This window comes from Pseudophryne corroboree, chromosome 2 (genome assembly GCF_028390025.1).
Source record: "Pseudophryne corroboree isolate aPseCor3 chromosome 2, aPseCor3.hap2, whole genome shotgun sequence".
Classification (NCBI taxonomy): domain Eukaryota; kingdom Metazoa; phylum Chordata; class Amphibia; order Anura; family Myobatrachidae; genus Pseudophryne; species Pseudophryne corroboree.
Genome location: NC_086445.1, coordinates 707553203 through 707578640, shown reverse-complemented (window position 1 = coordinate 707578640; position 25438 = coordinate 707553203). Strand labels below are relative to the sequence as shown.

Below are 25438 nucleotides of genomic sequence, written 5' to 3'. Positions count from 1 at the left end.
GATTCGCCATGTGGGGCGGACTTGCCCTGTGCTGGGCGTCCCCACTGCATGTCAAAGATTTTGATCGCAGATGTGCATTTTTTCACACATCTATGATCAGGTCTGAATTAGGCCCACTGTGCGAAGGCAGGGATGGCATTTATGTGTGACATCAGATGCTGCACGCCACGGACACTAGACGCCACCTCCGCAGGACCTCTTTTGTAATCACAGACCCCACCCACCCCCCACAGTGCAATCCAGTTGGATACCAGCCAGCGGCCACTGAGACGGACTGTCAGACTATTCAAACCTGACTCTCTTACCTTGGTGTATTGCTGGCACAGGTGTGGCAGCAGTTAGGTCACAGGCCGGGAAGCTAAATGGTGACAGGCAGAGGGAGGAGGCAAAATGTACTTTAAAAATTGGTGGGCCCTTTAAGGGTGGTGCCTGATGCGGCCGCACGTGTCGATGGAGAATAGAGCTGGCCCTGTCTTCCCTTGCCTCCTCACTCATAGTTCAGACTTTCAATCAGCCATCTGCTTCTGGATAAATTTCATCCTACTAGTGTTGCCATCACTTACCACCTCTCCATCACTGTCATCAATACTGCCATCACTTCAGTACCTCAAGTCTCTTGAACAGGCACTACCCTTTTCTTCTCCTTTTCATTCACTCACCTTGTTCTATCCCCAGAATATTGGCAGAATTAGACTTCCCTCTCCCATGACACTTCCAAAACACTCCCTTGTCATCACTTGGCTCAGCTATTGCAACCTTTTTCTTACATGTCTCCTCCTCATATGCTGCTTACTTTTTCAATCACTCCCTTGCAATCATTATCTTAGGTCACTCTGCTTCTGCCATTCCCTCCAAAGACCCCCTATTGCCTACAGAATTCAACCCTCACCTACAAACTCTTACACTTTTTCTCCCACCTACTGTACACTTCCAGTTTCATCTCTCTTCACAATCATTCCCCTCTACAGTCAGCCAGTAACCATCATTGTTCCTTCCTGCTGATAACCACCTCTCACTTCCACCTTCTAATCTCTCCTGCAGTGCCCCAAGCCTATGGAACACTCTCCACTGCTCTATCAGGCTGTCTCCAAACATCCTTTTTATTTCATCCCTTCCCCCAAAGCTCTCCTAACTAAACAGATAGGTGAATGCATGTAATTATGCTTACATTTGTAACCATGTATACGTATGTTGGTAACTGTACTATTATTACTTTACTTAAAATGTTGGTATCAATGCTCAATATGTCATGCAGACATTTGTGGCGGGTGTGGTTCATCAAATCGACAGTGTCTAGGTCGACAATGTTTAGGTCGACCACTATAGGTCGACAGTCACTAGGTCGACATGGATGGAAGGTCGACAGGGTTTCTAGGTTGACATGTGCTAGGTCGACAGGTCTAAAGGTCGACATGAGGATTTTTTTTTTTGTGTCGTTTTCTTCGTAGAGTGACCGGGATCCCAAATTAGTGCACTGCGCTACCGCTTCACTCGGCACACTTTACCGTTCCAATCGTAGTCCACATGGATCGTTAAGTATGAAAAAATTCAAAAAAAGAAAAAAAATTGGAAAAACTCATGTCGACCTTTAGACCTGTTGACCTAGCACATGTCGACCTAGAAACCCTGTCGACCTTCCATCCATGTCGACCTAGTGACTGTCGACCTATAGTGGTCGACCTAAACATTGTCGACCTAGACACTGTTGATCTTCAGACCGGATCACATTTGTGGCACCCTATAACTTATTGTTATAAATCATTGTGTGCTCATATGTTACAATAGCAAGAATCATCCAGTTTCAGAGTTTCTGCAAAGGAAGGTTGATGATGATGTTTAGCAGCCACAGATAGTTCTGTGAGATACTGAAAATAAAAATATAGAACAGAGACACCTTGCATGAGATTGCAGAATTGTGATGAATTTTCTTCTAGAGTTGTAACTGCTCTGAAGGATGTGCCTTGAGACCTGACAAGGACTCGATAATATCTGAACAGGGACATTGTGTTCCTCAGTTTCCTGCAGAAATACAGAACTCTCTCTAACCTGGCTGACACTTGGGAGATTGAAGTGGAAGAAAGAAAATCAATACAAATTAAAAGCAAATAAAAAATGTACAGAAGGCTTGTGCTGAGGGTTCTGAATCCATTAACCCTCAGATTTACTGTATGGTGACCCAATGCCACTTGAGAATAAGTGTGTGATGAAATGGAGAGAGAAAGCCTATGTTTCTTGTATGCCAAGTGTCATGTAATGTTGGATATTGGGGTCGTTTATAAAACTGTACCATTTTACAGCAGTGCAAGATACAAATAAATAGCTCTTTTGCCATAAAACATATTTTATTTTGACAATCCATTGCTACATTGAGCAGAGCGGCTTCATACAATATACTTTAATATACTTTAATACTGTATATTTGAGCACTTGATCCTAAAATCATCTATGGACCAAAATCAGATGGTTATATGAGCTTTTCCCTTAATTCTATGTGTTGCTGCTTTCCCAATTTCTTTTATACAATTGTAGTGGATCTGTTTGTCAATTTTGAATTAGTGAGTGAACATTAGGTATGTCTTGCCATTAGTAAAACTCACAGTTAAAATGCAGTCATGTGGATGGCTGGTATTGGGGTCAGATGACCTGCGGTCGGGATCCCGGTGGTTAGCATACCAACGCCAGGATCCCATCTGCCAGGATGTCATCCGGAAGCCAAGTGCAATGAAGCCCCTTGCGGGCTTAGTCGAGATCCCAGCAGTCAGCATACTGACGGCGGGATCCCGGCCGCCAGGATGCCGCATTGAACCCCGCTAGGGGCTTCATCGCACTCGCCTCCCTGATGGCATCCTGGCAGCTGAGATCCTGGTGGGTTCTAGTCCCACTCTATGGGTTTAATGGACACTCATGAGTGGGAATAGCCCTGAGCCCCCTGCAGGCATCCTGGCAGTCGGGATCCCGGCGTCGGTATGCTGACTGCCAGGATCCCGAAGGCCGGTCACCTGACTACATCCTGATGGCTGTTGTATTATATTATACAAATGTGCTGTTCACATTGGTAAAGGTAAAACACATAAGTGTAAACTCCCCCCCCCCCCTAATTTGTGCAGCACTGCTATTGTAACATTACTACCCCACAGCAATATGGTCCTGCAGCATTTTATGAGAGCAGCACACCCTGCCTATCAAAGCAGTGCTACAATATAGCAGTCACAATCTCATTGTCTCACTACAGGTTAGTAGGCTGTAAGGGGGGCATTTACTAAGCAGTGATAAGAGCGGAGAAGTGAGTCAGTGGATAAGTTGCCCCATCAACCAATCAGCTGCTCTTTATAATTTTATAGTATCAGTGCTGATTGGTTGCCATGGGGTGCCCTAAGTGAGGTATGTTTTCCAATCTGACCATTGTAGCATTCACTTGCATGATAGTTGGAGGTTAAGTATTTTTGGGGGTTTATTTAAGTTCTAACATTTCCAATACATCAGGGATTAACATAACTTCATATATGTCTGAAAGTGTTTGCCTTCATTGTTATTTACAGTATGTTTCTCATTTACGCAAGTTTTTTCTTTATTTTTGCAATCATGTGTATTTTTTTTCTAACATTGGGGGTCATTGAGGTGCGGTTGCCAATTTTTGGTACTTTGCACATGCGCAACACCTGTTCTGCATGTGCATGAATACGTCCTGCAACATAGGACACAGGCCGGCATCAGACTATCATTGAATGATGCCATTTTGGGCACAGAAAGGGAGCGGCGATGGGCTCTAGTTGGAAAAACAGAGGAGGGTTGCCTCTATTTGGGAGTGAAAAGATGCCAGGGATCTCCATCGTAAGACAGAGATTTATTGGCCTCTGAGACGGGCGTCTTGCGTGGCACCATAGAGGCCACAACCCGCCCGATGGTGGGTGCTTTGATAAGATGCTGCATCCTAGGACGCAGCTCAGATCATTACTGCAACAGGAGACGTCTGTTTGTAATAGACACCTACTGCTGCATTACCATTAGACATGAGCGGGTTCGGTTCCCTGAGAACTGAAACCTACCGGACTTCACTACCCGAGCCCGGATCCAAGCCCAGCTCGGGTTTTCCCACCTGATTTGGAAACCAGAACGAGGCAAAACGTCATCATCCCGCTGTCAGATTCTCGCAGGTTTTTACTCCATATAAGAAGCCACGCGTCGCCGCCATTTTCACTCCGGCAGTGGAGAGTGTAGCGAGAGGATGTGTTTCCGTCCTCAGTGTCTGTGCAGGAGGGAAAGTGGGGTGGCGATTCCAGTGCTGTCTTCTGCTGCTCGGTGCAGTGTAGTGTCTTATGCTGCTTCAGTCCAGTCACAGTGGTGGTGTCCCCTGCTGCCATATGTCTAGTGTTGCTGTATAAGTCCAGTGCAGTGGTGCTGTGCTGTCCTGCATCAGTATAGTGGCAGTGTCTTGTAGAGATGAGCGGGTTCGGTTTCTCTGAATCCGAACATGCACGAACTTCATGTTTTTTTCACGGGTCCGAGCAGACTCGGATCCTCCCGCCTTGCTCGGTTAACCCGAGCGCGCCCGAACGTCATCATGACGCTGTCGGATTCTCGCGAGACTCGGATTCTATATAAGGAGCCGCGCGTCGCCGCCATTTTCACACGTGCATTGAGATTGATAGGGAGAGGACGTGGCTGGCGTCCTCTCCATTTAGATTAGGGTTGAGAGAGAGAGAGAGAGATTGACCTGAGGCTGTGATACTGTAGAAGAGAGTGCAGAGTTTAGTGACTGACGACCACAGTGACCACCAGACAGTGCAGTTGTTTGTTTTATTTAATATATCCGTTCTCTGCCTGAAAAAAACGATACACACAGTGACTCAGTCACATACCATATCTGTGTGCACTGCTCAGCCCAGTGTGCTGCATCAATGTATATATATATCTGACTGTGCTCAGCTCACACAGCTTATAATTGTGGGGGAGACTGGGGAGCACTGCAGTGCCAGTTATAGGTTATAGCAGGAGCCAGGAGTACATAATATTATATTAAAATTAAACAGTGCACACTTTTGCTGCAGGAGTGCCACTGCCAGTGTGACTAGTGACCAGTGACCTGACCACCAGTATATATAATATTAGTAGTATACTATCTCTTTATCAACCAGTCTATATTAGCAGCAGACACAGTACAGTGCGGTAGTTCACGGCTGTGGCTACCTCTGTGTCGGCACTCGGCAGCCCGTCCATAATTGTATATACCACCTAACCGTGGTTTTTTTTTCTTTCTTTATACATACATACTAGTTACGAGTATACTATCTCTTTATCAACCAGTCTATATATTAGCAGCAGACACAGTACAGTGCGGTAGTTCACGGCTGTGGCTACCTCTGTGTCGGCACTCGGCAGCCCGTCCATAATTGTATACTAGTATCCAATCCATCCATCTCCATTGTTTACCTGAGGTGCCTTTTAGTTGTGCCTATTAAAATATGGAGAACAAAAATGTTGAGGTTCCAAAATTAGGGAAAGATCAAGATCCACTTCCACCTCGTGCTGAAGCTGCTGCCACTAGTCATGGCCGAGACGATGAAATGCCAGCAACGTCGTCTGCCAAGGCCGATGCCCAATGTCATAGTACAGAGCATGTCAAATCCAAAACACCAAATATCAGTAAAAAAAGGACTCCAAAACCTAAAATAAAATTGTCGGAGGAGAAGCGTAAACTTGCCAATATGCCATTTACCACACGGAGTGGCAAGGAACGGCTGAGGCCCTGGCCTATGTTCATGGCTAGTGGTTCAGCTTCACATGAGGATGGAAGCACTCAGCCTCTCGCTAGAAAAATGAAAAGACTAAAGCTGGCAAAAGCACAGCAAAGAACTGTGCGTTCTTCGAAATCACAAATCCACAAGGAGAGTCCAATTGTGTCGGTTGCGATGCCTGACCTTCCCAACACTGGACGTGAAGAGCATGCGCCTTCCACCATTTGCACGCCCCCTGCAAGTGATGGAAGGAGCACCCGCAGTCCAGTTCCTGATAGTCAGATTGAAGATGTCAGTGTTGAAGTACACCAGGATGAGGAGGATATGGGTGTTGCTGGCGCTGGGGAGGAAATTGACCAGGAGGATTCTGATGGTGAGGTGGTTTGTTTAAGTCAGGCACCCGGGGAGACACCTGTTGTCCGTGGGAGGAATATGGCCGTTGACATGCCTGGTGAAAATACCAAAAAAATCAGCTCTTCGGTGTGGAAGTATTTCAACAGAAATGCGGACAACAGGTGTCAAGCCGTGTGTTCCATTTGTCAAGCTGTAATAAGTAGGGGTAAGGACGTTAACCACCTCGGAACATCCTCCCTTATACGTCACCTGCAGCGCATTCATAATAAGTCAGTGACAAGTTCAAAAACTTTGGATGACAGCGGAAGCAGTCCACTGACCAGTAAATCCCTTCCTCTTGTAACCAAGCTCACGCAAACCACCCCACCAACTCCCTCAGTGTCAATTTCCTCCTTCCCCAGGAATGCCAATAGTCCTGCAGGCAATGTCACTGGCAATTCTGACGAGTCCTCTCCTGCCTGGGATTCCTCCGATGCATCCTTGCGTGTAACGCCTACTGCTGCTGGCGCTGCTGTTGTTGCTGCTGGGAGTCGATGGTCATCCCAGAGGGGAAGTCGTAAGCCCACTTGTACTACTTCCAGTAAGCAATTGACTGTTCAACAGTCCTTTGCGAGGAAGATGAAATATCACAGCAGTCATCCTGCTGCAAAGCGGATAACTGAGGCCTTGACAACTATGTTGGTGTTAGACGTGCGTCCGGTATCCGCCGTTAGTTCACAGGGAACTAGACAATTTATTGAGGCAGTGTGCCCCCGTTACCAAATACCATCTAGGTTCCACTTCTCTAGGCAGGCGATACCGAGAATGTACACGGACGTCAGAAAAAGACTCACCAGTGTCCTAAAAAATGCAGTTGTACCCAATGTCCACTTAACCACGGACATGTGGACAAGTGGAGCAGGGCAGGGTCAGGACTATATGACTGTGACAGCCCACTGGGTAGATGTATGGACTCCCGCCGCAAGAACAGCAGCGGCGGCACCAGTAGCAGCATCTCGCAAACACCAACTCTTTCCTAGGCAGGCTACGCTTTGTATCACCGCTTTCCAGAATACGCACACAGCTGAAAACCTCTTACGGCAACTGAGGAAGATCATCGCGGAATGGCTTACCCCAATTGGACTCTCCTGTGGATTTGTGGCATCGGACAACGCCAGCAATATTGTGTGTGCATTAAATATGGGCAAATTCCAGCACGTCCCATGTTTTGCACATACCTTGAATTTGGTGGTGCAGAATTTTTTTAAAAACGACAGGGGCGTGCAAGAGATGCTGTCGGTGGCCAGAAGAATTGCGGGACACTTTCGGCGTACAGGCACCACGTACAGAAGACTGGAGCACCACCAAAAACTACTGAACCTGCCCTGCCATCATCTGAAGCAAGAAGTGGTAACGAGGTGGAATTCAACCCTCTATATGCTTCAGAGGTTGGAGGAGCAGCAAAAGGCCATTCAAGCCTATACAATTGAGCACGATATAGTAGGTGGAATGCACCTGTCTCAAGCGCAGTGGAGAATGATTTCAACATTGTGCAAGGTTCTGATGCCCTTTGAACTTGCCACACGTGAAGTCAGTTCAGACACTGCCAGCCTGAGTCAGGTCATTCCCCTCATCAGGCTTTTGCAGAAGAAGCTGGAGACATTGAAGGAGGAGCTAACACGGAGCGATTCCGCTAGGCATGTGGGACTTGTGGATGGAGCCCTTAATTCGCTTAACAAGGATTCACGGGTGGTCAATCTGTTGAAATCAGAGCACTACATTTTGGCCACCGTGCTCGATCCTAGATTTAAAGCCTACCTTGGATCTCTCTTTCCAGCAGACACAAGTCTGCTGGGGTTGAAAGACCTGCTGGTGACAAAATTGTCAAGTCAAGCGGAACGCGACCTGTCAACATCTCCTCCTTCACATTCTCCCGCAACTGGGGGTGCGAGGAAAAGGCTCAGAATTCCGAGCCCACCCGCTGGCGGTGATGCAGGGCAGTCTGGAGCGACTGCTGATGCTGACATCTGGTCCGGACTGAAGGACCTGACAACGATTACGGACATGTCGTCTACTGTCACTGCATATGATTCTCTCAACATTGATAGAATGGTGGAGGATTATATGAGTGACCGCATCCAAGTAGGCACGTCACACAGTCCGTACTTATACTGGCAGGAAAAAGAGGCAATTTGGAGGCCCTTGCACAAACTGGCTTTATTCTACCTAAGTTGCCCTCCCACAAGTGTGTACTCCGAAAGAGTGTTTAGTGCCGCCGCTCACCTTGTCAGCAATCGGCGTACGAGGTTACATCCAGAAAATGTGGAGAAGATGATGTTCATTAAAATGAATTATAATCAATTCCTCCGCGGAGACATTGACCAGCAGCAATTGCCTCCACAAAGTACACAGGGAGCTGAGATGGTGGATTCCAGTGGGGACGAATTGATAATCTGTGAGGAGGGGGATGTACACGGTGATATATCGGAGGGTGATGATGAGGTGGACATCTTGCCTCTGTAGAGCCAGTTTGTGCAAGGAGAGATTAATTGCTTCTTTTTGGGGGGGGGGTCCAAACCAACCCGTCATATCAGTCACAGTCGTGTGGCAGACCCTGTCACTGAAATGATGGGTTGGTTAAAGTGTGCATGTCCTGTTTTGTTTATACAACATAAGGGTGGGTGGGAGGGCCCAAGGACAATTCCATCTTGCACCTCTTTTTTCTTTTCTTTTTCTTTGCGTCATGTGCTGTTTGGGGAGGGTTTTTTGGAAGGGACATCCTGCGTGACACTGCAGTGCCACTCCTAGATGGGCCCGGTGTTTGTGTCGGCCACTAGGGTCGCTTATCTTACTCACACAGCTACCTCATTGCGCCTCTTTTTTTCTTTGCGTCATGTGCTGTTTGGGGAGGGTTTTTTGGAAGGGACATCCTGCGTGACACTGCAGTGACACTCCTAGATGGGCCCGGTGTTTGTGTCGGCCACTAGGGTCGCTTATCTTACTCACACAGCTACCTCATTGCGCCTCTTTTTTTCTTTGCGTCATGTGCTGTTTGGGGAGGGTTTTTTGGAAGGGACATCCTGCGTGACACTGCAGTGCCACTCCTAGATAGGCCCGGTGTTTGTGTCGGCCACTAGGGTCGCTAATCTTACTCACACAGCTACCTCATTGCGCCTCTTTTTTTCTTTGCGTCATGTGCTGTTTGGGGAGGGTTTTTTGGAAGGGCCATCCTGCGTGACACTGCAGTGCCACTCCTAGATGGGCCCGGTGTTTGTGTCGGCCACTAGGGTCGCTTATCTTACTCACACAGCGACCTCGGTGCAAATTTTAGGACTAAAAATAATATTGTGAGGTGTGAGGTATTCAGAATAGACTGAAAATGAGTGGAAATTATGGTTTTTGAGGTTAATAATACTTTGGGATCAAAATGACCGCCAAATTCTATGATTTAAGCTGTTTTTTAGGTTTTTTGGAAAAAAACACCCGAATCCAAAACACACCCGAATCCGACAAAAAAAATTCGGTGAGGTTTTGCCAAAACGCGGTCGAACCCAAAACACGGCCGCGGAACCGAACCCAAAACCAAAACACAAAACCCGAAAAATTTCCGGCGCTCTTCTCTAGTGTCTTGTGCTGCATCAGTCCAGTCACAGTGGTGGTGTCCTCTGCTGCCATATGTCCAGTACTGCTGTATAAATCCAGTCCAGTGGTGCTGTGTTGTGCTGTATCAGTCCAGTGGTGGTGTCTTGTGCTGCATCAGTCCAGTCACAGTGGTGGTGTCCTCTGCTGCCATATGTCCAGTACTGCTGTATAAATCCAGTCCAGTGGTGCTGTGTTGTGCTGTATCAGTCCAGTGGTGGTGTATCGTGCCTCATTAGTCCAGTCACAGTGGTGTTGTCCTCTGCTGCCATATGTCCAGTGCTGCTGTATAAGTCCAGTCCATTGCAGTGGTGATGTGTAGTCCTGCATCAGTCCAGTGGTGGTGTCCCTGTGCTGCTGTATAAATCCAGTGATACTGCTGTATATATGTCCAGAGGAAAAGGATTAATTTGGTGCCGCACAGGACTAAAATTAATCTTTATGTAAAGGGCTCTTTATGAAATTTGTCCCTTGTGACCAACAGTGCATTTACATAAGAGATGCCTGTAAACGGTATTCAAGGAGTTTGTTGTGGTTGGTGGTGCACCCAGAGTCAATAGTACATAGTAATGTTTGAGGAGGGAAAGAGAGACTCTGTGTTGGGGCACGCTTAAATAAAACTTAACTTTTAATTAGAATAGGATAAAAATGTAGTACCTTGACAGACACACATATATATATATATATATAGTCCTAAAAGAGGAGGACAAAAAAGAATCTGGACCTCTCTCTACTATTATCATAGGAATCTGAGAGTAGATTCTGAAAGAATTTTAATGGTTAAAGATAAAATGAGAATAATGGTTAAAGATAAAAATAAGAATAAACATTCTTAATTGATGTAATAAATGAGGTGACAGTGACACCTAAGATGAAAATATCAAAATTGGTTTCTACATCAGAAAAGAAAAAGATTTCTGATATAAGTCACAATGGCATAAGATATGACAACAATTTTTAGTAGACTTAGAAGTATAGGTCTATTGACCAATGCCAATTGTGATGAATTTATCCTGGTATCCTAGTAGGAGGTAAATTGCTAATTCTAGCTTTCTCGTAAGCGATCAGCGTATCGGATAATGAATGTGAAATGTGTGCAAACCTGAAATCAGATGCACAATAGAGTCAATTATAGCTCCAACACTTCGGTTTTACATACACGGATAAGGATCTGTGGATATTCACAGGTAAGTAATATATTTAATATATTTAACAGGTCTGAGATCAGACAATTAAGAGAGGGAAAAAAAGGTATGAAATTCAGTAAGGTCAAAGGTTGCTCCAGCACTTCTGCTTTTCACATTTGGATACAGATATCTATTACTGCACCTGAGATTCCCTAGTAGTCTCCCACCTAGGTACTATTCAGGCTCCTCACTGCTTAGCTTCCAAGATCAGGCGAGATTGGGCGTAACCAGACCAGCACAGTGAACAAGCCACCTCAGGTGAAACGGCCATCTGTGTTATGTGGTGCTGAACAGTGCACGGTTCAGCCCACCATATTTCCTGGTATCGTATTACCCATGTTAAATTTTGATATTTGATATTTATTTATTTTTGATCTATCATCAGGTAATTTGCTAAATTCTCTTTTCTTGTCATTTTGTTTTATTTTATGTCAACCACTGTGATAAACAAGTAATATACTTTATCATTAACATTCAGCCCTCCTTTTCACATTTCCAAAATCTGTGGATGGTCAATTCAAAAAAATGTTCTGAACCATACCCCAGTTGCTCCAAGAGAAACAATTCTTTCTTAGGATAACATATGATTATGTGATCCCTATCTTGGATCTTTGATTATATAAGAAAACTTTAAGATACCTGTGTAATTCCACACTTATTTTCCACAAGCACAGGTAACCCACCTTTCTCATCCACTGCCCATTATTGTATGGTGCGGCGGACAACAAGGGGTGGGCCCTGTACTTAATTGTTTCCTATACCTCACTTATTCAGTACTCACTCATCCAAAATGCCAGTCATATAAATTCCCGGTAATACGACAATAACAGATAGACTGTGCATCTCAATGGATAGCTGAAGTGCTCTTTTGGTATGTGCCAATAACCATACACTCTCTCATTCACAATCCATGTGATATTACTGCCATATCTCTCTGGTTACGCCCAATCTCGCCTGATCTTGGAAGCTAATCAGTGAGGAGCCTGAATAGTACCTAGGTGGGAGTCTACTAGGGAATCTCAGGTGCAGTAATAGATATCTGTATCCAAATGTGAAAAGCAGAAGTGCTGGAGCAACCTTTGACCTTACTGAATTTCATACCCTTTTTTTCCCTCTCTTAATTGTCTGATCTCAGACCTGTTAAATATATTAAATATATTACTTACCTGTGAATATCCACAGATCCTTATCCGTGTATGTAAAACCGAAGTGTTGGAGCTATAATTGACTCTATTGTACATCTGATTTCAGGTTTGCACACATTTCACATTCATTATCCGATACGCTGATCGTTTACGAGAAAGCTAGAATTAGCAATTTACCTCCTACTAGGATACCAGGATAAATTCATCACAATTGGCATTGGTCAATAGACCTATACTTCTAAGTCTACTAAAAATTGTTGTCATATCTTATGCCATTGTGACTTATATCAGAAATCTTTTTCTTTTCTGATGTAGAAACCAATTTTGATATTTTCATCTTAGGTGTCACTGTCACCTCATTTATTACATCAATTAAGAATGTTTATTCTTATTTTTATCTTTAACCATTATTCTCATTTTATCTTTAACCATTAAAATTCTTTCAGAATCTACTCTCAGATTCCTATGATAATAGTAGAGAGAGGTCCAGATTCATTTTTGTCCTCCTCTTTTAGGACTATATATATATATATATATATATATATATATATATTAGAGATGAGCGGGTTCGGTTTCTCTGAAACCGAACCCGCACGAACTTCATGTTTTTTTTACGGGTCCGAGCAGACTCGGATCCTCCCGCCTTGCTCGGTTAACCCGAGCGCGCCCGAACGTCATCATGACGCTGTCGGATTCTCGCGAGACTCGGATTCTATATAAGGAGCCGCGCGTCGCCGCCATTTTCACACGTGCATTGAGATTGATAGGGAGAGGACGTGGCTGGCGTCCTCTCCATTAGAAATTAGATTAGAAGAGAGAGAGAGATTGTGCAGAGTCAGACAGAGTTTACCACAGTGACCAGTGCAGTTGTTGTTAGTTAACTTTTATTTATTTTAATATAATATATCCGTTCTCTGCTATATCCGTTCTCTGCCTGAAAAAAAACGATACACAGCAGCAGCCAGTCACACAGTGTGACTCAGTCTGTGTGCACTCAGCTCAGCCCAGTGTGCTGCACATCAATGTATAAAAGGCAAAGCTTATAATAATTGTGGGGGAGACTGGGGAGCACTGCAGGTTGTTATAGCAGGAGCCCCCAGGAGTACATAATATTATATTAATTTAAAATTAAACAGTGCACACTTTTGCTGCAGGAGTGCCACTGCCAGTGTGACTAGTGGTGACCAGTGCCTGACCACCAGTATAGTAGTATATTGTTGTATGTATTGTATACTATCTCTTTATCAACCAGTCTATATTAGCAGCAGACACAGTACAGTGCGGTAGTTCACGGCTGTGGCTACCTCTGTGTCGGCAGTCGGAACTCGGCAGGCAGTCCGTCCATCCATAATTGTATTACAATATATACCACCTAACCGTGGTATTTTTTTTTCTTTCTTTATACCGTCGTCATAGTGTCATACTAGTTGTTACGAGTATACTACTATCTCTTTATCAACCAGTGTACAGTGCGGTAGTTCACGGCTGTGGCTACCTCTGTGTCGGCAGTCGGCAGGCAGTCCGTCCATCCATAATTGTATTATTATTATAATATATACCACCTAACCGTGGTTTTTTTTTCATTCTTTATACCGTCATAGTGTCATACTAGTTGTTACGAGTATACTACTATCTCTTTATCAACCAGTGTACAGTGCGGTAGTTCACGGCTGTGGCTACCTCTGTGTCGGCAGTCGGCAGGCAGTCCGTCCATCCATAATTGTATTATTATTATAATATATACCACCTAACCGTGGTTTTTTTTTCATTCTTTATACCGTCGTCATAGTGTCATACTAGTTGTTACGAGTATACTACTATCTCTTTATCAACCAGTGTACAGTGCGGTAGTTCACGGCTGTGGCTACCTCTGTGTCGGCAGTCGGCAGGCAGTCCGTCCATCCATAATTGTATTATTATTATAATATATACCACCTAACCGTGGTTTTTTTTTCATTCTTTATACCGTCGTCATAGTGTCATACTAGTTGTTACGAGTATACTACTATCTCTTTATCAACCAGTGTACAGTGCGGTAGTTCACGGCTGTGGCTACCTCTGTGTCGGCAGTCGGCAGGCAGTCCGTCCATCCATAATTGTATTATTATTATAATATATACCACCTAACTGTGGTATTTTTTTTTCTTTCTTTATACCGTCGTCATAGTGTCATACTAGTTGTTACGAGTATACTACTATCTCTTTATCAACCAGTGTACAGTGCGGTAGTTCACGGCTGTGGCTACCTCTGTGTCGGCAGTCGGCAGGCAGTCCGTCCATCCATAATTGTATTATTATTATAATATATACCACCTAACCGTGGTTTTTTTTTCATTCTTTATACCGTCGTCATAGTGTCATACTAGTTGTTACGAGTATACTACTATCTCTTTATCAACCAGTGTACAGTGCGGTAGTTCACGGCTGTGGCTACCTCTGTGTCGGCAGTCGGCAGGCAGTCCGTCCATCCATAATTGTATTATTATTATAATATATACCACCTAACTGTGGTATTTTTTTCTCTTTCTTTATACCGTCGTCATAGTGTCATACTAGTTGTTACGAGTATACTACTATCTCTTTATCAACCAGTGTACAGTGCGGTAGTTCACGGCTGTGGCTACCTCTGTGTCGGCAGTCGGCAGGCAGTCCGTCCATCCATAATTGTATTATTATTATAATATATACCACCTAACCGTGGTTTTTTTTTCATTCTTTATACCGTCATAGTGTCATACTAGTTGTTACGAGTATACTACTATCTCTTTATCAACCAGTGTACAGTGCGGTAGTTCACGGCTGTGGCTACCTCTGTGTCGGCACTCGGCAGGCAGTCCGTCCATCCATAATTGTATTATTATTATAATATATACCACCTAACCGTGGTTTTTTTTTCATTCTTTATACCGTCGTCATAGTGTCATACTAGTTGTTACGAGTATACTACTATCTCTTTATCAACCAGTGTACAGTGCGGTAGTTCACGGCTGTGGCTACCTCTGTGTCGGCAGTCGGCAGGCAGTCCGTCCATCCATAATTGTATTATTATTATAATATATACCACCTAACCGTGGTTTTTTTATACCACCTAACCGTGGCAGTCCGTCCATAATTGTATACTAGTATCCAATCCATCCATCTCCATTGTTTACCTGAGGTGCCTTTTAGTTCTGCCTATAAAATATGGAGAACAAAAAAGTTGAGGTTCCAAAATTAGGGAAAGATCAAGATCCACTTCCACCTCGTGCTGAAGCTGCTGCCACTAGTCATGGCCGAGACGATGAAATGCCAGCAACGTCGTCTGCCAAGGCCGATGCCCAATGTCATAGTACAGAGCATGTCAAATCCAAAACACCAAATATCAGAAAAAAAAGGACTCCAAAACCTAAAATAAAATTGTCGGAGGAGAAGCGTAAACTTGCCAATATGCCATTTACCACACGGAGTGGCAAGGAACGGCTGAGGCCCTGGCCTATGTTCATGGCTAGTGGTTCAGCTTCACATGAGGATGGAAGCACTCAGCCTCTCGCTAGAAAACTGAAAAGACTCAAGCTGGCAAAAGCACCGCAAAGAACTGTGCGTTCTTTGAAATCCCAAATCCACAAGGAGAGTCCAATTGTGTCGTTTGCGATGCCTGACCTTCCCAACACTGGACGTGAAGAGCATGCGCCTTCCACTATTTGCATGCCCCCTGCAAGTGCTGGAAGGAGCACCCGCAGTCCAGTTCCTGATAGTCAGATTGAAGATGTCAGTGTTGAAGTACACCAGGATGAGGAGGATATGGGTGTTGCTGGCGCTGGGGAGGAAATTGACCAGGAGGATTCTGATGGTGAGGTGGTTTGTTTAAGTCAGGCACCCGGGGAGACACCTGTTGTCCGTGGGAGGAATATGGCCGTTGACATGCCAGGTGAAAATACCAAAAAAATCAGCTCTTCGGTGTGGAGGTATTTCACCAGAAATGCGGACAACAGGTGTCAAGCCGTGTGTTCCCTTTGTCAAGCTGTAATAAGTAGGGGTAAGGACGTTAACCACCTCGGAACATCCTCCCTTATACGTCACCTGCAGCGCATTCATAATAAGTCAGTGACAAGTTCAAAAACTTTGGGTGACAGCGGAAGCAGTCCACTGACCAGTAAATCCCTTCCTCTTGTAACCAAGCTCACGCAAACCACCCCACCAACTCCCTCAGTGTCAATTTCCTCCTTCCCCAGGAATGCCAATAGTCCTGCAGGCCATGTCACTGGCAAGTCTGACGAGTCCTCTCCTGCCTGTGATTCCTCCGATGCATCCTTGCGTGTAACGCCTACTGCTGCTGGCGCTGCTGTTGTTGCCGCTGGGAGTCGATGGTCATCCCAGAGGGGAAGTCGTAAGCCCACTTGTACTACTTCCAGTAAGCAATTGACTGTTCAACAGTCCTTTGCGAGGAAGATGAAATATCACAGCAGTCATCCTACTGCAAAGCGGATAACTGAGTCCTTGACAACTATGTTGGTGTTAGACGTGCGTCCGGTATCCGCCGTTAGTTCACAGGGAACTAGACAATTTATTGAGGCAGTGTGCCCCCGTTACCAAATACCATCTAGGTTCCACTTCTCTAGGCAGGCGATACCGAGAATGTACACGGACGTCAGAAAAAGACTCACCAGTGTCCTAAAAAATGCAGTTGTACCCAATGTCCACTTAACCACGGACATGTGGACAAGTGGAGCAGGGCAGGGTCAGGACTATATGACTGTGACAGCCCACTGGGTAGATGTATGGACTCCCGCCGCAAGAACAGCAGCGGCGGCACCAGTAGCAGCATCTCGCAAACGCCAACTCTTTCCTAGGCAGGCTACGCTTTGTATCACCGCTTTCCAGAATACGCACACAGCTGAAAACCTCTTACGGCAACTGAGGAAGATCATCGCGGAATGGCTTACCCCAATTGGACTCTCCTGTGGATTTGTGGCATCGGACAACGCCAGCAATATTGTGTGTGCATTAAATATGGGCAAATTCCAGCACGTCCCATGTTTTGCACATACCTTGAATTTGGTGGTGCAGAATTTTTTAAAAAACGACAGGGGCGTGCAAGAGATGCTGTCGGTGGCCAGAAAAATTGCGGGACACTTTCGGCGTACAGGCACCACGTACAGAAGACTGGAGCACCACCAAAAACTACTGAACCTGCCCTGCCATCATCTGAAGCAAGAAGTGGTAACGAGGTGGAATTCAACCCTCTATATGCTTCAGAGGTTGGAGGAGCAGCAAAAGGCCATTCAAGCCTATACAATTGAGCACGATATAGGAGATGGAATGCACCTGTCTCAAGTGCAGTGGAGAATGATTTCAACGTTGTGCAAGGTTCTGATGCCCTTTGAACTTGCCACACGTGAAGTCAGTTCAGACACTGCCAGCCTGAGTCAGGTCATTCCCCTCATCAGGCTTTTGCAGAAGAAGCTGGAGGCATTGAAGAAGGAGCTAACACGGAGCGATTCCGCTAGGCATGTGGGACTTGTGGATGCAGCCCTTAATTCGCTTAACAAGGATTCACGGGTGGTCAATCTGTTGAAATCAGAGCACTACATTTTGGCCACCGTGCTCGATCCTAGATTTAAAGCCTACCTTGGATCTCTCTTTCCGGCAGACACAGGTCTGCTGGGGTTGAAAGACCTGCTGGTGACAAAATTGTCAAGTCAAGCGGAACGCGACCTGTCAACATCTCCTCCTTCACATTCTCCCGCAACTGGGGGTGCGAGGAAAAGGCTCAGAATTCCGAGCCCACCCGCTGGCGGTGATGCAGGGCAGTCTGGAGCGACTGCTGATGCTGACATCTGGTCCGGACTGAAGGACCTGACAACGATTACGGACATGTCGTCTACTGTCACTGCATATGATTCTCTCAACATTGATAGAATGGTGGAGGATTATATGAGTGACCGCATCCAAGTAGGCACGTCACACAGTCCGTACTTATACTGGCAGGAAAAAGAGGCAATTTGGAGGCCCTTGCACAAACTGGCTTTATTCTACCTAAGTTGCCCTCCCACAAGTGTGTACTCCGAAAGAGTGTTTAGTGCCGCCGCTCACCTTGTCAGCAATCGGCGTACGAGGTTACATCCAGAAAATGTGGAGAAGATGATGTTCATTAAAATGAATTATAATCAATTCCTCCGCGGAGACATTGACCAGCAGCAATTGCCTCCACAAAGTACACAGGGAGCTGAGATGGTGGATTCCAGTGGGGACGAATTGATAATCTGTGAGGAGGGGGATGTACACGGTGATATATCGGAGGGTGAAGATGAGGTGGACATCTTGCCTCTGTAGAGCCAGTTTGTGCAAGGAGAGATTAATTGCTTCTTTTTTGGGGGGGGTCCAAACCAACCCGTCATATCAGTCACAGTCGTGTGGCAGACCCTGTCACTGAAATGATGGGTTGGTTAAAGTGTGCATGTCCTGTTTTGTTTATACAACATAAGGGTGGGTGGGAGGGCCCAAGGATAATTCCATCTTGCACCTCTTTTTTCTTTTCTTTTTCTTTGCATCATGTGCTGATTGGGGAGGGTTTTTTGGAAGGGACATCCTGCGTGACACTGCAGTGCCACTCCTAGATGGGCCCGGTGTTTGTGTCGGCCACTAGGGTCGCTTATCTTTCTCACACAGTCAGCTACCTCATTGCGCCTCTTTTTTTCTTTGCGTCATGTGCTGTTTGGGGAGGGTTTTTTGGAAGGGACATCCTGCGTGACACTGCAGTGCCACTCCTAGATGGGCCCGGTGTTTGTGTCGGCCACTAGGGTCGCTTATCTTACTCACACAGCGACCTCGGTGCAAATTTTAGGACTAAAAATAATATTGTGAGGTGTGATGTGTTCAGAATAGGCTGAAAATGAGTGTAAATTATGTTTTTTGAGGTTAATAATACTTTGGGATCAAAATTACCCCCAAATTCTATGATTTAAGCTGTTTTTTAGGGTTTTTTGAAAAAAACACCCGAATCCAAAACACACCCGAATCCGACAAAAAAAATTCGGTGAGGTTTTGCCAAAACGCGGTCGAACCCAAAACACGGCCGCGGAACCGAACCCAAAACCAAAACACAAAACCCGAAAAATTTCAGGCGCTCATCTCTAATATATATGTGTGTGTCTGTCAAGGTACTACATTTTTATCCTATTCTAATTAAAAGTTAAGTTTTATTTTAGCGTGCCCCAACACAGAGTCTCTCTTTCCCTCCTCAAACATTATATGTCCAGAGGTACTGCCATATAATTCCAGTGATACTGCCATATATGTCCAGTGGTACTGCTGTATAAATCCAGTGGTACTGGGGTATAAATCCAGTCCAGTGATACTGCCCTATAAGTCCAGTGATACTGCCATATATGTCCAATGGTACTGCCGTATTAATCCAGTGGTACTGGCGCATAAATTTAGTCCAGTGATACTGCTTTATAAGTCCAGTGATACTGCCGTATATGTCCAGTGGTACTGCCGTATAAATCAAGTGATACTGCCTTATATATCCAGTGGTACTGCCGTATAAATCCAGTGGTACTGGCATATAAATCCAGTCCAGTGATACTGCCGTATAAATCCAGTGATACTACTGTATAATTCCAGTGGTACTGGTGTATAAATCCAGTCCAGTGATACTGCCGTATAAGTCCAGTGATACTGCCGTATATGTCCACTGGTAATGCCATATAAATCAAGTGATACTGCCGAATATGTCAAGTGGTACTGTCATATAATTCCAATGATACTGCCATATAAATCCAATTGTATTGGAGTTTAAATCCAGTCCAGTGATACTGCTGTATAAGTCCAGTGATACTGCCGTCTATGTCCAGTGGTACTCCCTTATAATTCCAGTGGTACTGGCGTATAAATCCAGTCCAGTGATACTGCCGTATAAGTCCAGTGATACTGCCGTATATGTCCACTGGTACTGCCGTATAAATCAAGTGATACTGCCGAATATGTCAAGTGGTACTGCCATATAATTCCAGAGATACTGCCATATAAATCCAATTGTATTGGAGTATAAATCCAGTCCAGTGATACTGCTGTATAAGTCCAGTGATACTGTCGTTTATGTCCAGTGGTACTCCCTTATAAATCCAGTGGTACTGGCGTATAAATCCAGTCCAGTGATACTGCCGTATAAGTCCAGTGATACTGCCGTATATGTCCAGTGGTACTGCCATATAAATCCACTGATACTGCCTTATATGTCTAGTGGTACTGCTGTATAAATCCAGTGGTACTGGCATATAAATTCAGTCCAGTGATACTGCCATATAAGTCCAGTGATACTGCCGTATATGTCCAGTGGTACTGCCGTATAAATCCACTGATACTGCCTTATATATCCAGTGGTACTGCTGTATAAATCCAGTGGTACTGGCATATAAATTTAGTCCAGTGATACTGCCATATAAGTCCAGTGATACTACCATATATGTCCAGTGATACTGCCGCATATGTCCTGTGGTACTGCTGTATAAATCCAGTGATATTGCCGTATATATCCAGTGGTACTTCCTTATAAATCCAGTAGTGCTGGCGTATAAATCCAGTCCAGTGATATTGCCGTATAAATCCAGTGATACTGCCGTATATGTCCAGTGGTGCAGCCATATAATTCCAGTGATACTGCCGTATATGTCCTGTAGTACTGCCATATAAATCCAGTCGTACTGCCTTATAAATCCAGTCCAGTGATACTGCCGTATATGTCCAGTGATACTGCCGTATATATCCAGTGGTACTGCCATATAAATCCAGTGATACTGCCGTATATGTCCAGTGGTACTGCTGTATAAATCCAGTGGAACTGGCGTATAAGTCCAGTCCAGTGGTGCTGACATATAAGTTCAGTGGTGCTGTCTTGTGTTGTATATTATTTAATCCAAATAAAGCAGTATTTAATATTTAATCCAAATTATTTTTACAGGGTTTCCCCTGTGTGGTGTAGAGGTATGCTTTCCTTTGCTGCATTTTGTTCTATACTGTAACTCCAGAAAAATAATGGAGAACAAGAATTTGGAGGATAAAATAGGGAAAGATCAAGAACCACTTCCTCTACTGCTGCTGCCGCTGCTGTTGTTGCTGCTGGGAGTCGATCGTCATCCCAGAGGGGAAGTCGAAAGACCACTTGTACTACTTCAACTAAGCATATGACTGTCCAACATTCCTTTGCAAGGAAGATGAAATATGACAGCAGTCATCCTGTTGCAAAGCAGATAACTGAGGCCTTGACAGCTATGTTGGTGTTAGACGTGCGTCCGGTATCCACCATTAGTGCAGTGGGACTGCAGTGCCAACCCTAGATGGGCCAGGTGTTTGTGCCACACACTTGTGTCGCTTAGCTTAGCCATACAGCTACCTCATTGCACCTCTTTTACTTCTTTGCATTATGTGCTGTTTGGGGACTATTTTTTTAAGTGCCATCCTGTCTGCCACTGCAGTGCCATTCCTAGATGGGCCAGGTGTTTGTGCCACACACTTGTGTCGCTTAGCTTAGCCATACAGCTACCTCATTGCACCTCTTTTACTTCTTTGCTTGATGTGCTGTTTGGGGCCTATTTTTTAAATCTGCCATCCCGTCTGACACTGCAGTGCCACTCCTAAATAGGCCAGGTGTTTGTACCGCACACTTGTGTCGCTTAGCTTAGTCATACAGCCACCTCGGTGGAATCTTTTGGCCTAAAAACAATATTGTGAGGTGTGAGGTGTTCAGAATAGACTGGAAATGAGTGGAAATTAATGTTATTGACGTTAATACAGGATGAGTATCCCTTATCCAAAATGCTTGGGACCAGAATTATTTTGGATATGGGATTTTTCCGTATTTTGGAATAATTGCATACCATAATGAGATATCATGGCGATGGGACCTAAGTATAAGCACAGAATGCATTTATGTTTCATATACACCTTATACACACAGCCTGAAGGAAATTTTAGCCAATATTTTGAATAACTTTGTGCATTAAACAAAGTGTGTGTACATTCACACAATTCAGTTATGTTTCATATACACCTAATACACACAGCCTGAAGGTCATTTAATACAATATTTTAAATAACTTTGTGTATTAAACAAAGTTTGTGTATATTGAGCCATCAGAAAACAAAGGTTTTACTATCTCACTCTCACTCAAAAAAATCCGTATTTCTGAATATTTGGATATGGGATACTCAACCTGTAATACCGTAGGACCAAAATTACCCCCAAATTCTGTGATTTTAGCTGTTTTTATGTTTTTTTCAAAAATCATCCAGATCCAAAACCAAAACACGAAAGGGTGGTTTTGGCAAAACCAATCCAGATCCAAAACACGAGCATAGAACCAGAACCAAAACACAAAACACAAAAAGTGCCCGCCGCACATCTCTAATTTACCATACAGCACTATCACTGTTGCTTCCTTGGCAGTGATAGCACCTTCGACCGCACCTGAATGATCCCCATTATGTTAAATTGTGTTCTTTAACTTATGCTGCACAGGGGGAATAGCATAGTTTACAAAGTTCAATATGTTTAATAGAAGTGTTGTTACTGCTATATCATTATGCATAATAAGGGTGATAATGATCCAAAGCCATTCTATCAATAGTCCTAGTGCTTTATCACAGATGTTTCATCAGAAGGACTGAGGCACTTATTAAGTACCTGCACCCATGTACAGTTATCCTTAAAATTTGCATTGACAGGGGAGCTTGAAAAAGGAACTGTTAGAAGTAGATGGGTGTAGACTGGTATATTTAGAAAATATAAAGCATATGTTCCCTTCCAATAATGCAGAGTGGTAGAATTTCTGGAGAGATTGTTAGGACAGATGTTACCAATGAATATCCTACATTTACAGTTTCCAGCAGTGCTTCACATCATCTGTCCTGATTTTTCATGTGCAAGTCAACTGCCTCACATAAAATTACCATTTTATTCCTTTCAACTTCAGTTATAGCCGTATGTTTTTTAATGCAATGATAGATTAAAACAATAACTGGGATAGTAAACCTAATGTATGGGATATCATTTGTGTAATATTGATACTTTGCTAATTGGAGGATATATTTACATGAAAAAAAAGCGCTTTTAACAACTCATGGATGTGGGTTTGACATTCTGGAGCAAGACTGGATTAAAAAGAACCTATTAAAACCACTGTAACAGAAAATTAAGTGGTTTGAGACTTCAATCTGCCAGTGATGTGAAGGGGTTTTAAAACTCCATCAAAACTTCAGCTTAGTAAATTTTTCCCAAGGGGTCATTCATGCAACATCACACACACACTGATCTATTTTCTGATATCTATTTGCTAAGTTTTGCACATGTATATAGGGAAGCAGGGAAGTGCGTGGACTTGTGCTTAAGTTGTCTCAGGGAAGCACCATTTGGTTATTGGAGGATCAGAGAGGTTTGGAACATACTGTAGGGATCTATTTACTGAGCCTTTGATGGAGATATAGGGGCTAATTCAGACCTGATCGTAGATGTGCTAAATTTACTACACCTACGATCAGCTTCCCTGACATGCGGGGGGACGCCCAGCACAGGGCTAGTCCTCCCCGCATGTCTGGCCCTCCCCTGCCGCACAACTACAAAAGCACAGCGGCAATGCTTTTGTACTGGAAGAGTAGCTCCCAGCCAGCGCAGTTCCTGTGCACTGGCAGGAGCTACTCATCGCTGCCCGGGTCGCAGTAGCTGCGTGTGACGTCACGCAGCCGCCGCGGCCTGCCCCACCCAATAGTCCCCTAAACGGCGGCCAATGCCACTGGCCCGCCCCCTCCCATCGACCGCCTCTGCCTGTCAATCAGGCAGAGGCAATCGTAGGGCTGAGAGAGCCGTCGGCTGTCTGGCATGCGCCGGTGCCCAGCGAAATTGGCGTATGCGCAGTTCAGACCTGATCGCTGCTGTGCGAAAACGCACAGCACTGATCAGGTCTGAATTAGGCACAAAGTACAAACCAAACAACCAGCTCATAACTGCCATGTTATAGGCTGTTGGATTCATTTATCAACTAGTGATAAAACTCAATGTGAATGTTAACATTCATTCCGAATGATAAATGGTGCTCTAGCCAGCTCCAAACTGTCATGTGTTTGCAAAATGGCAGTTAGGAGCTGATTGGCTGGTACTTTATCTCCATCCACTTTCTCTCCTACAAAGGCTTAGTAAATAGACCCCATAGTTTGATGAATATGGGTTAGAGTTAGAAGTGCATCTTGTATAGCACCTGTCCATCACTGTGTCCCCAGGGAGGCCCAGAGAGAAACTTGATAAAAGGGATGGAGGCTGGATAATTTGGTGGGCATCCACAGTTTAGTGTGTGACCTTTGGGTCTATTTTCCCCTGCTAACCTTCTCTTTACTCATCCGAAGAGACTACTGGACAGCAACTTATGCTTTGAATGGGATCCTTTTATACCAACCAGATTTTTTATTGTATTCTAGCAATATAAGAAAGACAGTTAAAAGTAAAAATGTGACACATGAAATCATTCTACCATGAGTAATCTATGAAATATATCATGTTCAAATGAGCAGTATTTTATGAAATACATGTAAAAAGTAGGTATTTATATTAGCCGAAGATATAGTAGACATTTATTGTTTAATTTTCTTTTCCACCATGTACATTTTCATCAAGGACAGAGTTTTACAGTCCCTCAAAAAATTTGCAGGAAGGTGCTTCCAAAAGTGGAAGGTACAGTGAGCATACATCTATATACTGTACATGTTAGGCAGTCAAACTGGCGCATTAGTGCAGAACTGAATGTGTTGCATTTCTACATATTAATTAATGTGGTCAGTAAATGATTTTCAAAGCATCTTTTCCTAAGTAACGAACCTCATAGATCAATTTGTTCAATAAGCATATAAATGACTTCTGTAGAAAATGAACAGAAAAAAGCATTGAGTGAATCATTCTAATGTAAACAGGAAGTATTAACAGAAGTTCACTTAAAAAACTTTAAGGAGGAGTGAAGTGGAGAGCTTTCCCTTCGTAGTCTGCAATGTTGCCAGAAGGGAGCAAACTAGGCCAGTGAGGTGTATAGATTGAGTCTGGTAGAGGCAAAGTGTGGGGGCTCCCAATGTGTGGGGGCTCCTGGGAGACTGCACTGTCCACCCCTCCTATAATCCGGGCCTGCCTATGGTAGTTTGTTTTTTCCATCTGGGCAGGGCTGTAACTAGGTGTGTGTGGAGGGGGAACCGCACATAGCACTGCAGGTTAGGGGCGCTCTTGGAGGCACTTGTCAGTCATCTGTTTTAGTTTCTTTCACTTGCAGCTTTCCCACTATTTGAAGCCCGGCATCTCCTGACCGCCCCTGTCTCCTCCCCCCACCCCTTCTGTTGCTAATACCTATACAACATTCATGAACTCAACTTGAGATTTCTTTGTTAT

General features: G+C 44.4%; 1 pseudogene; it reads left to right on the top strand.

Moving 5' to 3' along the window:
• The first annotated feature begins 11810 nt into the window (after window positions 1–11810).
• Window positions 11811–11929, top strand: LOC135051620 (5S ribosomal RNA; annotated as a pseudogene).
• The last annotated feature ends 13509 nt before the right edge of the window (window positions 11930–25438 follow it).